The sequence below is a fragment of the Pristis pectinata genome, chromosome 6, assembly GCF_009764475.1.
Source record: "Pristis pectinata isolate sPriPec2 chromosome 6, sPriPec2.1.pri, whole genome shotgun sequence".
Classification (NCBI taxonomy): domain Eukaryota; kingdom Metazoa; phylum Chordata; class Chondrichthyes; order Rhinopristiformes; family Pristidae; genus Pristis; species Pristis pectinata.
In genome coordinates this window covers 18482564-18497386 of record NC_067410.1, presented here as the reverse complement: position 1 = coordinate 18497386, position 14823 = coordinate 18482564, and the positions used below count along the sequence as shown (strand labels likewise).

The following is a 14823-nucleotide window of genomic DNA, read 5'->3' as shown; positions in this document are numbered from 1 at the left end:
AACAAATCTCCCTTAAGTGAGGTAGAGCAAGAAGAGTTTTGGAATCTCTCGTGTACATTGATGCGTATGCAAATATGTTGGCATTTGGGATGGCATCTCATCAGTAGATTGAGTATTAAAACATTTAGTCTATCTTTAGGTTGAACACTAGTAGTCTATCAAAGAGAATGCAGAATATTGTTTTTACCAGAAACCTAAAAATTATGATTCACAAACTGCATCCAACTTTAGATCTTCTGAATGATTTTAAACCTGTACAGTTAAGAACAGATTGGATTCTGATTTCAATCTTGCAGGTCAAGACTACAGAGAAGCAGCTTTCTTGTTGCTTTAATAACAGATCATTCCAGGCATAACAGAACGTAAGATGTTTTCTTCTTAGAACACAATTACGTCAGCAGCAGAAGTCGCTCCAATAATCAAAAACTTATTATTAACCAAATGGAAGGACTGGATAGAAGTATCCTAAAGTTAAATATTAATGAGTTTGCTGCAATAGGGGCTGGAACAAAGGATCAATCCCAGCATGGTCAAAGAACTTTAAATCAACAATTAGACTCCTAGCAAGGGAATGCCAAGGCCTGAATTCCAGAAGGCAAGAATCTTTATTCCCACTGAAGATATTGACTTGCACTTGTTCACTTGGATCCATCTTGGGTGAGTACCAAAGTACAAAATGAATTTCAAACTGTTTCTATAACTACACTGTGGTGACTATTATGTGTTTTTTTCCTGGTCACATTTAAACCAATAGCTGGTTGATTTAACTATTGCAAATCACAGATGAAAAAGCACTTGGAACAGTCAGTGACATTTGCATTTATACAATTTTTTTGAATCAATTCCCCACAAACCCCACCCCCACCTTTGAAACTGTTCTGTCCTGTGACTGGAGATTAGATTTCAGAACTTAACTTTTAGGTTGCCACATTTCTCATGATAAGGTATCTTCTGTTACCCTGTTTTCTATGAAATGGCCTCTTTTATCTAATTCCATGTAATTTTCCCTTGTCCTTAATAACAATTTTGGTAACCTTTCCATGAGCTTATTAATATTCAATAACTTATCCAAAAGTTGACAAGAATTCCTTTAATTGCTATATATAGCAGCATTGTAAATGTCTCTTCTATTTGTACTTTGAATGATATAAGCTTTCAGAACAATTTTACAGTTTTGCTAATAGGGACGAATAGAAATCTTTACAAACTGTATGATATTAAAGCAGAGGGTTGCTGGACCTGCCTTCATTCACACTTAAACTATTGCAGTCCAAAAGGCCAAAAAGAAGAAAGGCTTTTCTTTTTTTTGTTGCAATGTTAAACTAAGTCCCTGCTTTCCTTGCAATTGGACATGAAAGATCCCACTGCATTGCTTTGATACTTGATCTAAGATACATATCAATATTTGTCCTGTAACCAATGTCAATTAAAAAAAAACACATATTTTCTAGAGTCTTGATCACATTGTTGTTTATGGGATCTTTCTGTGTGCAAATTGGTTGCAGAGTTCAAACAGAAATATCTTGTTAGTTGCAGAGCTCTTTGGAATGCCCAATAAATGCAAGTTATTTCTTTCCAGTAGAAATTTAATTGAAGTGTCACCCTTCTTCCTTGGATCTGGCAAATTTATTCTCAGAAGTGACTTAAAGTTAAATCTTAATGGATTCTTAATAGAAAAAAATGGGTGGGTTGAGGGAGAAAAAAGATCTGGAACAGGAACCAGCCTGTCCACCTCTTGATTTTCAAAGACAGAAGGAGGCTTGAAGTTGGGCCGAATGGCCTGTTTCTTCACTATGTTTTGACATGATGGAGACAGGATGAAGAACAGGAGGCCAATCTGGCTCACAGGAAATATTGTAATGAAGCTGCTTGCCTTCAGTTAACTGTGCTATTTTCTGCCTTTGGGGCCAGGTTTTCCAGGCCTTGAGAAACCCAGTGGCTGTAAACAGAGCTTGAGTCCATGAGATTAAGTTATTACAACATTGCTTGTGGGCCAGGAAGAACGGGATAATCTCTGCCAGGTCCAGCATATCCACCTGGAAGCATCCTTTTCTCCACCCCCACAATTGCTTTCAATCCTCAATACGCCCCCTTCCTGCTTTTATCTCGTAAGTCAGTATTCCCCTCAAAAGACTTCCAGCCTATCAAAGTTGCCTGTGGCATGAAACTCATTTAAAGGAACCCAGCAGTCAAATTCTGGGAGATCTTTGGCAAATGTGTTCTTCTAAGCATCTGACTTTGTAAAAGCCCAGCACCACTTCCAGCACAGTTAACCTCCAGTATCAATCCACTCCTCATGCTGCAAGATTATTCAACCTATTGGATTATAGCACTGTCGAGTGAGACTTTCTGGGGATGCTAAAACATGCAAGTGTATTTCAGCATCCAGTCTGACCAGTGTTCCATTCCAAGTGCCAGTAAGGGTTGAGAAATTTTCTCCACACGTTGCACACAACAAAATTGTGGACCTATTCCTCGGGAAAAACTTTATGATCTCATTGCACATAAATCATAACAAAAAGATCTACTGAAATAAACTGGCGAAACTGGATCGTGTTCCTCAGATGCTCAGAATTGCAGATCTCAGTCAGTTGTTGAACTCTGCCTAGAGTCTGCCCACGTTCTGAAGCCTAGACTGGAGACATGCAGGACCACAATAAGAATCACACATTAAATTGTTATGAGGAACATTAGCTGACAAACCACTAATATTTCCTTCCAAATAGCAACTCAGCCACTACTTATTCTCTGATTAAAGTACCAGTTTACTAAGGTGGAATCTGAGCAGAACGCCCAGCCTTTCAAAGAATCTGTTTCTGCATTACTGAGAAGCTGGGCATGTGAGACATAGAAATTAATTAGACCATTTTGATATTGAACTTTCACAATGGAACACCTTCACAGTTTTGAAACAATATTGGATTTCTGAGACATTCTGAAGAAAGAATTGCCTGTAAGTAACTGGAAGAGCTTGGGAAGCAGTAACTAGGATGAGTATTATGTAAATGGATGCAATTCTGAAGGAAACCTGTCACGGTGTTTGATTAAAAACTTTTGTTAAGGTAGTGCTTTAGATGATGTATTACGAAAGAAGAATCACGAAAAATAATCTTCATTGTTGGAGCAAGGTGATTGATTTGGACTTCTGAGGGTAGGCTAAATGGGGGCCAAGTGGCAATCTGATATGAAGAAACCTTATCTTGCTGGAATCTGCTGGCATTCCTCCAGGTGTATCAGTCAATGACAGATGATCCACCTGCTCGAGAAAATCAACACTTACCAGATTGTCTGAAAGCCCTGTGTATAAATAGAAGATGCAGAAAGTGAATGTTATGTATAGACAGGAAGAATTATCATCATTCTTATCAAATGGCTAATGCAATAATATAATTATAATTCTTTATTGTATTAGCCTTCTAAAATATAAAAATAATTACACTTTATTAATGATGAAATTAATGCAAGGTAGACAAATAAATTGTTAGTAAGTACAGTGTAATAAAGATTTTTAAATCAATTGCATACTTAGCCAGGCAATTCAGATAAATTAAATCATAAATAACATCAAAAGGACAATATCTGTGCTTATACAGTAATAGGATAAAATTATACCAATTATAAAGTCACTGACATTGAAGTAGAAATACAGCTAAGCTTTGTCTGCCTAAATCCCAATTTAAATGACTGATTTTAGATAATAAGTACAATCAAACCCATTTTTTTTAAGAATTAGCCTGATCAATAGACAGTCATGGCTCAGGGACAGCACTCTCCCTTTTGAAGATCATGGGTTCAAATCTCACTCCAGAGAATTAGTGCAAAAGTCAAGGTTAGCATTTTTCAGTACAACATGGAGCAATTGCGACAATGTCAGAGCGTCTGTCGGATTTTGTGTTAAACCAAGGCATTGTCTGTGTTCTATGATGAATGTAAATGATCTTAGATAGCACTTAAAGAAGAGCAGAAATGTTCTTCTTGGTATCCTGGCCAAGATTATTCCTTGACCAATGCCACAGAACAGAATCTGCTCATTATGTTTGTTTTGGGCCATTGTGGGATGCCAGGTTGGTGGTAGGCGAGTGTACATGACAGAAGCCTGAATCTGATCTGAAGTAGGACCTCAAATCTTGACAGCATGTTTGTCAGCAGGTCACCTTTGTCAATCATTCAGATTTCTCCCTGGGAGTGACTGCTGGGAGGATGGGAGGGGGTGTCAGGAGCCAAGTCGAGTTTGGTCTATTCTTGATACTTAAAGCAAGTTGGGCTGCTTGCAGATATGGGTATCCTGAAAGCAGTCAATCAGATCTGTATATTTTCGTGAAGAGGCCCTCAAACTGACACTCTATCACCCTTTAACGTATGTACTCCAGGTATGACAGCTTCACATTGGGTAAGTGAGGTCAGCGAGATGGACACATTAACAAAACACAGAACAGATAGAGCTTTCTACTCGATAGAGGTTGTGATTAGGCTGAAAGGCTAGATGACTTCAGATGTGACCTGACAACGGCAGCAAAGACAACAATGTTATTATCTAATAGAGATAAGGAAGCAAAGCTCTATATAGGCTCAGTTATCAGGAATTTCATCTGTTGAAGCAATGTAAAATTGTTTTCTCAGAATTAATTTCAGAAGCAGGAGGAAGCACAATCGAGCTGTGGTCACTCCATAAGGCAGTTAATAGTCCACACCTAATGTACAAGTAAATTTATGCTTGAGTTATAATCAAAGGTTGTTTCCAAAAAGTGAATCCATTTCTTTGTTGGCTGACATTCATTTTCATAGGGATAGCCTTTAGGCTATCAGGCAGACATGCTGAAAAATGTAAGGGATTTCCCGAGTGTATATGGCCCCTTTTCATCAAAAGATCACAAGACAAGGGAGCAGAAGCAAGCCATTCGGCCCATCGAGTCTGCTCCAAGGAAAGGGAAATAGAAATGAGAAATGGAGAATGGGGGAAGAAGAAGAAAACCTATTCTAATCCCAATTTCTGGCCTTATCCCCATATCCCTTGATATCCTGACTATTTAGATATCTATCTATCTCCTCCTTGAACACCCCCACTGATCTGGCCTCCACTGATGTACGTGGCAAGGAGTTCCACAAATTCACCACCCTCTGGCTAAAGAAATTTTTCCTCATCTCTGTTTTGAAACTGTACCCTCTAATTCTAAGATTGTGCCCTCTGGTCCTGGACTCACCCACCAAGGGAAACAGCCTAGCCACATTTACTCTGTCCTTTCCTATCAATATTTTAAATGTCGCTATGAGGTCCCCTCTCATTCTTCTGTACTCCAGTGAGTACAGTCCAAGAGCCGACAACGCTCCTCATACGTAAGCCCTTTCATTCCTGGAATCATCCTCGTAAATCTCCTCTGGATATTATCAAAAAATAGTTGGTAACAAATCTATAGATTTTTTATGAGATCTATGAGATCATTATATTTTGAACATTTTAAGTTTAAAGGAAGTTATCTACCTGATGTCCATAAGCTCCTTTATGCTTATGTTTGGGAATGTACTATAAGATGTAAGTTTGGTGAGTCTTTCCTTGGCCAAAATCTAATTCCTGGAAGGTGCTGTTTCAAATGCCCAACAAGATGATTTGCAGTTGGTGTAGGAAGCTGAGAACCAGTTTGGCTTGGATACTGGGGATTGTTATGTTTATTCTTTGAGTGGAAACAGTGGCTAAAAGAACAATCCATTTTGTGGGTTCTTTTTCAGACATTAAGGACATCTGTAAAATGTATTAATTGCTTTGGATGATTTTCATCATCTGGTTCAAAGATGCTAAGGCATTGGGACATGAATATACTAACGAGTGACAAAGCATCTAATTTAGGACCCCTTTGAGAAACTGGGTTACCCTGAGAGAATTGGGTACAACATTCTGCAAGGTTCCTTGACTTGGATTCATTAAGACAATTCTGAAAACAATGCATTTTCCAAAATCCCTTGCAAAGTTTTAAATTACATGAAAACAGCAAAGAGTTCATCTACATCTGGGAACTGGTTCGCACCATCAAGGAGATTTTTGTTTAGAGAAGTTCGAAGGATAAGTCCCTTTGCCAAATGGAGAAAAAAAGTATATCTTTCTCTGGATAGCTGATATCCAACAGCAAATGGGATTGGCTTGGGGAAAAGAGGAGCCCTCCCACTGACCCAGTGAGCTCTGCCTCTGTATGAGTAGATGGTATCAGCAGGCATGTTCCCCAACTGACTGTGTAACTGTGCAAGTTCACCACCCACCCCCCACCCCTGCCTTCCCTCTCAGTTTCATTTATATTTCTAGAGTTATTCAGAAATATAGTAATAAGCAGAAAAGCTTCAAATTCTTTTGACCAGCAGACACAGCCTTGAATGGGCCATTGTATACCTCTGTGTTTCAACAGAGAGATTTAAAGATTGCCAGAGTCTGTTTCAGTTAGTCATTAAAGCTGATTAAAAGCCCAGTCAAACTCCAAACATCAAAATCCAATGATGCAACTGTTTGTCGAGAGCACAAGGAATATTCTTTTGAATGCATAGGCACAATGATGCAATATCTTGAGCACATGAAGCTGTAGTTCTGATCCTGTGCACTGAATTTACCAAATTACAGGTTTTCACAGTTTTCATGCTAACTGACAGTAGCAACAATGCATACCTGGCTGCAGATCAGTCACAGGGAAGGGGAGGGAAAATGTTAACAGAACCACTCCCCAGCTATGATGGGCAGCAAAACAGCAGGACAGTCAAAGGTCTAAAATGTCACCCAACTTGTCTCCATGTCCAAGTTAGCTACCTCACACTTGGTTACTTCACAAAATGTTTGACCAGAAATTAGATAGTGTAGTTCCATGTTTTTTTTGCATTCTCCAATCCAATTTCTATGAATGAGAGTCAAGGATTTACCATGTGGATAATAAAGTATGCAACTTTCATTGAAGTATCCTCTGTAAGACTGCTGCATTATTCATGGCGGACTTGGCCGAGCACAATGAGATCCATTGACAGGCAACATATTTGGGATTTTCGTCACATTGGACTGGGCCGCACCATCTACAGGTCACTCTTGCTGAAGCAGTCATCCACAGGGTGTGTATAGCTAGTATCCACCAAGCTTACGACTTACCCGGCTCAATCCCTCAAGCATCCAAGCACTCCCAGCCCACCATATCCTATTGCCACTGATCCCTAGAGGATGACCGTCATCGCTTAAACCCATTCCCCTGTAACCCACCACCTGATCAGCCTCTCCCTGTGAGCCCCTGAACTGGATCGCAGATCTGGACAACCAATTGCTCTTGCGCACACTGCCCTGGCACAGCACACAAAGGAAAGGCCTCCCCCATGTAAGGCTGATTCAATTGCCCTGTGCCTGGGGTCTCAGATGCTCTGGAAAGTCCTGGAGGTGCACAGCAACCATGTCAAGAGACTCTGCGGGTGCTGCTAAAATACTTGGCTGAATGGATGGGTGTGAAAAGTATCTGGTGTGATCTCTTGCCTATCCTTGCCTCCTTGGCCTTCCTTGCTCTTTCTGCTGCCCAAGCCTTTTGGCACATAATATAAATGAAGGGAACCTTTGACTAGCTGGGAGAAAACCAGGAGCTTTGAAAATTTCCTTCTGTTCCCTGGTCTGTGCAAGGCTTTGGGAGCTATCAGGCTTGTGTGAGCCCCCAGTGCTTGATGCAAAGTCAGCCTTTAGGTCCTGGTATAAGGTTCTCAAAATGGTGTCAAAATCTTTATTGATGACCATGATCCACACAAGCCTGATAGGTCCCTAAGCCTTGCACTGGCCAGGAAACAGAAGGTATTTTCGGAGCCCCTAGTTTCCTCCCAGCTAGTCAACAGTTTTCCTTCTAACTTACTAAAACAATGCAAATTGCCAAACACTATCCAGTTCCCCTGGTTAGAGCTTGGAGCCAAAGACTCTGCTGCTCCTGGTTGCTATTCTGTCCAATAAATCCACTCTCTTAATCTGAAAAGTATGATCAAGGTGTAGTTTTGAAAAATCATTCTATTTTTAATGATCAGTTCTGCCTTCAATATTACAGTACAATTTCTTATAGCTATCTGGGGCCTCATTTCAAGTGGCCAGCTGCATGGAGTACTATTTTCCAATGGTTGGGGAGCTTAAATTTCCAACTGTGTAACAAAATATAGGGGAGCCAAAAACAGTATGGAATTTTTTCATTGTTCAATGTTTTGAGGCAGTGTCTTTATGCCTGATACTCTGAAAATAGCCTCCGTAGTGTCTTTACCAACCATCCTTGCATGTTTATATGTTGTACTTATTCTACAGACAAAAATTATATGCATCTTCCATTTTGAGAGTAAGCTTCCAATTTAAGGCTGTCTGTCTTTGCAGGTACCTATTGTAAATCTTTCTGTTCAATACAATATTAGTCCCATTCAGGTTCCTCAGCACTGGAGAAAACTGTGCTGAGAGTCTTATACAGATCTGTTTCGACATTGTAACCAGTTACCAGACCATATGTCGATGGGTGCAGACAGGTCAACATTCCTGTGTGATCTGGTGTGGAGGAATCTTTTGTTAGTTGACACCTCTTAGACGGACTTAAAATGCTGCAAATTCAGAAAATCCTGTTGCTGTTTAATCTTGATGACACACTAAAACTTATGGTAACATCAAACTAAACAGCCGTGTAATTGGATAACAGTTCCATCAAGAGCAAACAGAGCTGCTTAGAAGCCTTAGGCAGAAACTCCGAGCAAAAAAGAGTCAAATTGCAGAAGTCAGCAGATTCACTGGGAGTCAACCTATCACCTGTCACAAGGAAAAGAACATGGTCTAGACTGTGGAAGGGAAGAAAACATAAAACTGCCAAAAGAAATCATGGGAGATAAAACATAGACACATTAAAGTATGATTAGTGTTTTAAAAACAGGGCAAGTTAGAAATGTATGTTTGAGTTGACAAAAGTAGAACCGAAAAGTGACAATGAACAAAAGGAGAATTGTCTCCTGTTTGGTAACAGAAACACAATCAATGATGCTTCTGCTTTGCTGACTGGTAGCACTCCGGCACTGCGAAATAGGTGTAGGTTTGAATAAATCTCCGGTTGCAACTTAAGTGATTACAATAGTACAATGTAGAAGGAGCACTGCCCTTCAGAGGGGATATTACACCAAGACCTTATCTGCATGTTCTTATGGATATATATGAGATGCTCTGGCACTATTTTTGGATTCAGAATTGGCTCGCCCATAGAAGACAGAGGGTGGTGGTAGATGGAACGCATTCTGCCTGGAGGTCGGTGACCAGTGGTGTTCCGCAGGGATCTGTTCTGGGACCCCTGCTCTTTGTGACATTTATAAATGATGTGGATGAGGATGTGGAAGGGTGGGTTAGTAAGTTTGCTGATGATGCAAAGGTTGGTGGTGTTGTGGATAGTGTAGAAGGTTACTGTATTGATAGAATATTGATAGAATGCAGAGCTGGGTTGAGAAGTGGCAGACGGAATTCAACCCGGATAAGTGTGAAGTGATACATTTCAGGAGATCGCATTTGAAGGCAGAATTCAAGGTTAATGGCAGGACTCTTAGATCCCTCAAGGTTGCCACACAGGTCGATAGGGTTGTTAAGAAGACGTATGGAGCGTTGGCCTTCATTAGACGGGGTAATGAGTTCAAGAGCCGCGAGGTGATGTTGCAGCTCTATAGAACTCTGGTCAGACCACACGTGGAGTATTGTATTCAGTTCTGGTTGCCTCATTATAGAAAAGATGTGGAAGCTTTAGAGAGGGTGCAGAGGAGATTTACCAGGATGTTGCCTGCATTGGAGAGTATGTCTTATGAGGATAGGTTGAGCGAGCTAGGGCTTTTTTCTTTGGAGAGAAGGAGGATGAGAGGTGACTTGATAGAGGTGTACAAGATGATAAGAGGCATAGATTGAGTGGACAGTCAGGGACTTTTTCCCAGGGCGACAATGGCTAACACGAGGGGACATAATTTTAAGGTGATTGGAGGAAAGTATAAGGGGGATGTCAGGGGTAAGTTTTTTACACAGGGAGTGGTGGGTGCGTGGAACACACTGCCTGCAGAGGTTGTGGGGGCAGATACATTAGGGACATTTAAGAGACTCTTAGATAGACACATGAATGATAGAAAAATAGGGGGCTATGTGGAAGGGAAGGGTTAGATAGATCTTAGAGCAGGATAAGATGTTGGCACAACATTGTGGGCCGAATGGCCTGTACTGTGCTGTAGTTTTCTTTGTTCTATTTTAAGAAGGGCAATTCTGCTGATGTTTTGACTGATGTTCTTCTCTCAGCCAATTCCACATAACCAGTCATTCATTGCTCTGTTAAGTCTTTGAACTGCTGTGCATTGGCTGCTATTTTAACCTACACAACATTAAAGTCTGTGCCCCAAAAGATCGGCTGTGAGCAAGGGTGCCTGTGGGCTGCGGGTAGCAGGTGAAGGGCAAGTGTAGGCAAGTGGTTTGGATCGAGCACGATCTGGACCATTGCTTTAGGGCAACTAGGAATGGACAACAATGCAGCATTGGTTGGTGGCATCCACAAATAAAAAGAATTTTAAATGCAACTAACAAATTATTGATTTTGTGCTTCAGTTTTAAAACACCGTGATTCACCATGGTGAATAAGAATATTTCAGTTTAATGTAAATGATTCAGTAACAACATGCAGAGGAGGAGATTTTGCTTGAATAACAGGTCCAATTGGGTCATTAAGACACAAAGGAGCCATTCATGCCTGGAGACGTGGAGAAGTGTTACAAGGCTGATCTGTGGCATCGTGCGTCACAGTTATAATGAAATAATTGATTTTCAAAAGATTTTTGTTTACTCTTATGAAGGAATTAGCCCATTTACAATATCGGTTAATATTATTAAAGTAACTGATGGAGTAATTTCATGCAAAGGTGTTGGGTTTCACTGTTGTAAAACACACAATAGTTGATGCAGTCTGATAAATTTAGAGCTGATGTCAAAAACTCTTATTAATCAAAGAGTGATAAGTATATTTCCAGAAATAAATACCATGGAATAATTGAGAAAATTGATAATTTGATGCTAAGATCTTTCTGGATGAGTTAGGAATGACTGAATGTGACAGCATGTAAGTGATTTTCATAAACTTTGCTTATTTCTTAATCCTTCATCGTGCTCAATGATGATTTTGTGTACTGAGTATAATTTTAGTAATAGTGTGTTTCTGTTTCTTGAATCTAATAAAATCAAAAAAATTGTCTGGTACAGAGGAAGAATGGGTTTGCCCATATAAGACAGAGATGAAGCTAATTTTTTTTCTCTCATTGCCATGAGTTTTTGGAACCCTCTTCCTCAAAGGACGGTGGAAGCAGAGTCTTTGAATATTTGTAAGGTAGGGGTAGAAAAACACCTCAAAAGCATAAGGGTGAGTAATTACTCTGGGTAAATAGGAAAACAGATTAGCTATTATCTTATTAAGGCAGAGGGTCAAATGGTCTATTCCTGCTTCTAATTTACCCACTCGTTGAAAGAACTATCCACTTAGCCATTTCTCTCCGACTTTTTCCCAAACACATTTATCTCCTTTGCAATAATTTTCCTGCTTACTTGTTAAGAGTTGTTATGGATTCAGCTTCTGTCATTGTTTCTAACAGGACACTTCACAAATAAAAATTGTAACCTCTCCTTCCATTCTTTTAGACACAGAATGTACTAGTATCTAATTCACTGACCAATTTTCTCTCAATTTACCAAATCATAGCTTCCCACAATTCTGAATAATTCTACGAAACATCATCTTAGTTGTAATAAACAACATTTTTCTAATCTCTTCTCATGGCCAACACATCACATGCTTGGTACCCTGTTGCAAATCTCCTCAATGACCTCCCTATGACCATGTCTTAAACTGCCCATGGTGGACACAGTATTTTATTTATGGCTCAACCAAGTGCTTCAAAGATTTTAGGAGTTGTCTTTTGTGTCCAATCTTTCTCAATTTTTGATGGGGTTCTCTCAATTTCCCATTGTCACTTTGCAATGGAACCCCAGAAAATTAGCTTGGTTTCCCCAGGATTTTCACCACCCTTATATGCTGGTTATGACAACAGACTGGGGAAGGTCCCAATCTGAGGAAGACATAAGGGGGATGTCAGGGGTAAGTTTTTTACACAGAGAGTGGTGAGTGTGTGGAACGCACAGCTGGCAGAAGTTGTGGGGGTAGATACATTAGGAACATTTAAGAGACTCTTAGATAGACACATGAATGATAGAGAAATGGGGAACTATGTGGGAGGGAAGGGTTAGATTGATCTTAGAGCAGGATAAATTTCGGCACAACATTGTGGGCTGAATGGCCTGTACTGTGCTGTAGTGTTCTATGCCCTGTCAAAATTTCTCCTCAATATTTTCATTTATAAAACCTAAGACCCCAGAGATTTTTGAATGATTTTGAAGATATATGTATCAGAGATCCCTGCCTTTCTGATTCACCTCTTTCCTCTTACTCCTGAAATGTAAATCTGCTTTCTATTTGTTTCTGCAATTAAGCTGTCCATTACCTGCAGTCATTTGCATTCTTTCTGAATTAAATTAACCATGCTTCACAATTTTTTTAAATTCTGGTACTCATCTCAGGATTGCACCTCTGTGCCCAGAGATCAGTTTTATGTTTAAGGTCAGTTGTCCTGACACCCTGAGGAACATTGCTCTTGTCTGAAATATACCAATTTATCTCAGTTTTATATCTATAAAACAAATTCCCTTTCATTCTGCTTTATTCCCTTGAGTAAAGTATGCCTTAATTTTATGAGTCTTTTATGAGCTAATTTGTCAACTGGCTTTGGACTATTCTAATCATATCTTTCACTAAAGGCTACTTAAATACAGCACAATCAATATTAGATACATTTTAAAGATTACTGTATTGCCAAATATAAACAGTTGAAGATAGTAATCAATTTTAAGTAGAAGAAATAAAATCTAGTATTAAAAGGCAAGTAATTTTCTTCATTTTTTATTTTTTTCACTCTTTACTTGCTGTGAGATGTGGTTGTGCAGAGTTCTGTTCCAACTTTATTATTGGGCAAGGGTGGCCCAATATTGGCACTTACTTTGTACACATATCTCATAATTGAAGCACTTTCTCGCTGCAAGTGTGAAGGTGTCAGAGATATTCATGCTGCTGGTATAAATCCCTTGAGATTGGAGTTGACACTTAGTAACAACTGTAAGGGAATCAGCTTTAAGTGTTTTTTTTCAATGGGAATATTTTCAAATGATTACGACACCATTTTAATCATAATGGTTATATTTCATAGTGTTTAACACTCACAAAACAAATCATTTTGTTGTTTTGCACATACTATTTTTAAATTGAAGAGTGTAATAGTTTTCTTAACCAGAAGTTAATAACTATTGACAAGAGGTGGTTTTAACATTTGTTTGTTTGATGCTTCTTTGTGCACCCCTAAAGCTTATCATACTTATTGCTCACTTCATTAGCAAGAAGATAAGTTTCTTAGCAGGCATTCTTGCAAAGTAGTCTCTTTTCAAGACTTCCAATGTAAGGAAGTTTTATTCCATTTGCCTTTTTCTCATTGGGGAGCTGTCCTCTGGATGCATTCAGATGGACACTTAAATTGCTATCTCACTAATTCACTCTCAGGTGTGGATATCTAGGACCCTGCTCTGAAAAAGAAGCTGGTGGATGGGTATTGCGTTCACATGGAAACACTGAGGGCCATTTAGTGGGCCAGAGACAGCAAGAGATGGCATGAGATACAATGTTATCCGCAGTGCCAATAACCAAGTGTTATACTCAAAGCAGCACTGTGTGAAGAGAATGCTGACTCCTGGGGCATCTTTCTCACTATGACAGAGAAGGAGGCCATTTGACCCATTAGGTTAATGCTGATTCCCAACAGTCCCATTTCACGGCCCTCTCCCACTTCCATATTTTCCCTGTAGTCCTACAACTTATTCTCTCTCACATGCCGATCAGCTTCCCTTTACAGTAACCAATTAATCTACCAATGCATCTTTGGGATGGGAGGGGAAACTGGAATGACCAGCAGAAACCCACATGGTCACAGGGAGAATGTGCAAACTCCACACAGATAGCAGCAGAGGTCAAGATCAAACCCTAGTCATTGGAGCTGTGAGGCAGCAACATCACCTGCTGTACTGCCATACCACCCCTCAATCGAAAAAGTGCCCTTAAAACAGTCAGAGCATCTAAAGTGAATGCTCTTTCCATTGGGCTTGGAAAGGTAAATGTCAAATGTTGGCCAAGAGATTCAAGATGATGCGAAAGAGCACCTCCTAGCCAGAGATTAAGTCTGGATCCATCATTCCCTTTTGTGATTATTTTCTCTCCATAATGATAGTCATTGCTGTCCAGGGATTGATTTAGGACCTCTTTATGATCTTCATTAATGACATAGTTGTAGAGTACAGTTATTGCACCACTAAATCAGGGGCCTACATTAATAATGCAGAAAATATCAAATGCATTTCTGGTTCAAGAGTTTAGAGCTTGGTTTAAGTCCAGTGTAGCTGGCTTGTTCCAAATTCTAGCCCACTAGGATGAATTATCACCTGAACCAAACACTACCTATCCCCCAGTACAACTCCACCATCCCACACCCTCCTCCTCCCACCACTGGCACTTATTGAACTTTCAGGTCCTTACGGTAAAGCTTCCATGATCCTTAACAATATCAATATAAAATAATGTAGCTATTGGCCCATCAACAATCTTAATGGAACAGGGCCTGGTTAGTTCAAAGCTAAATAACTGGTGGAATCATAAGTGACAATCACAAAATAAAAGGATCATTTTTGTTTATGGATCAGCAAGGTTA

At 39.7% G+C, this 14823-nt stretch overlaps 1 long non-coding RNA gene across 1 annotated transcript in view; it reads left to right on the top strand.

Moving 5' to 3' along the window:
- The window catches only part of LOC127571255 (uncharacterized), a 44896-nt gene that overhangs the window by 6786 nt on the left and 23287 nt on the right, over positions 1-14823 (top strand). Inside the window, exon 3 of the long non-coding RNA XR_007956464.1 lies at positions 297-657. This is a non-coding gene — a long non-coding RNA (uncharacterized LOC127571255). The remainder of the gene's footprint in view (positions 1-296; positions 658-14823) is intronic.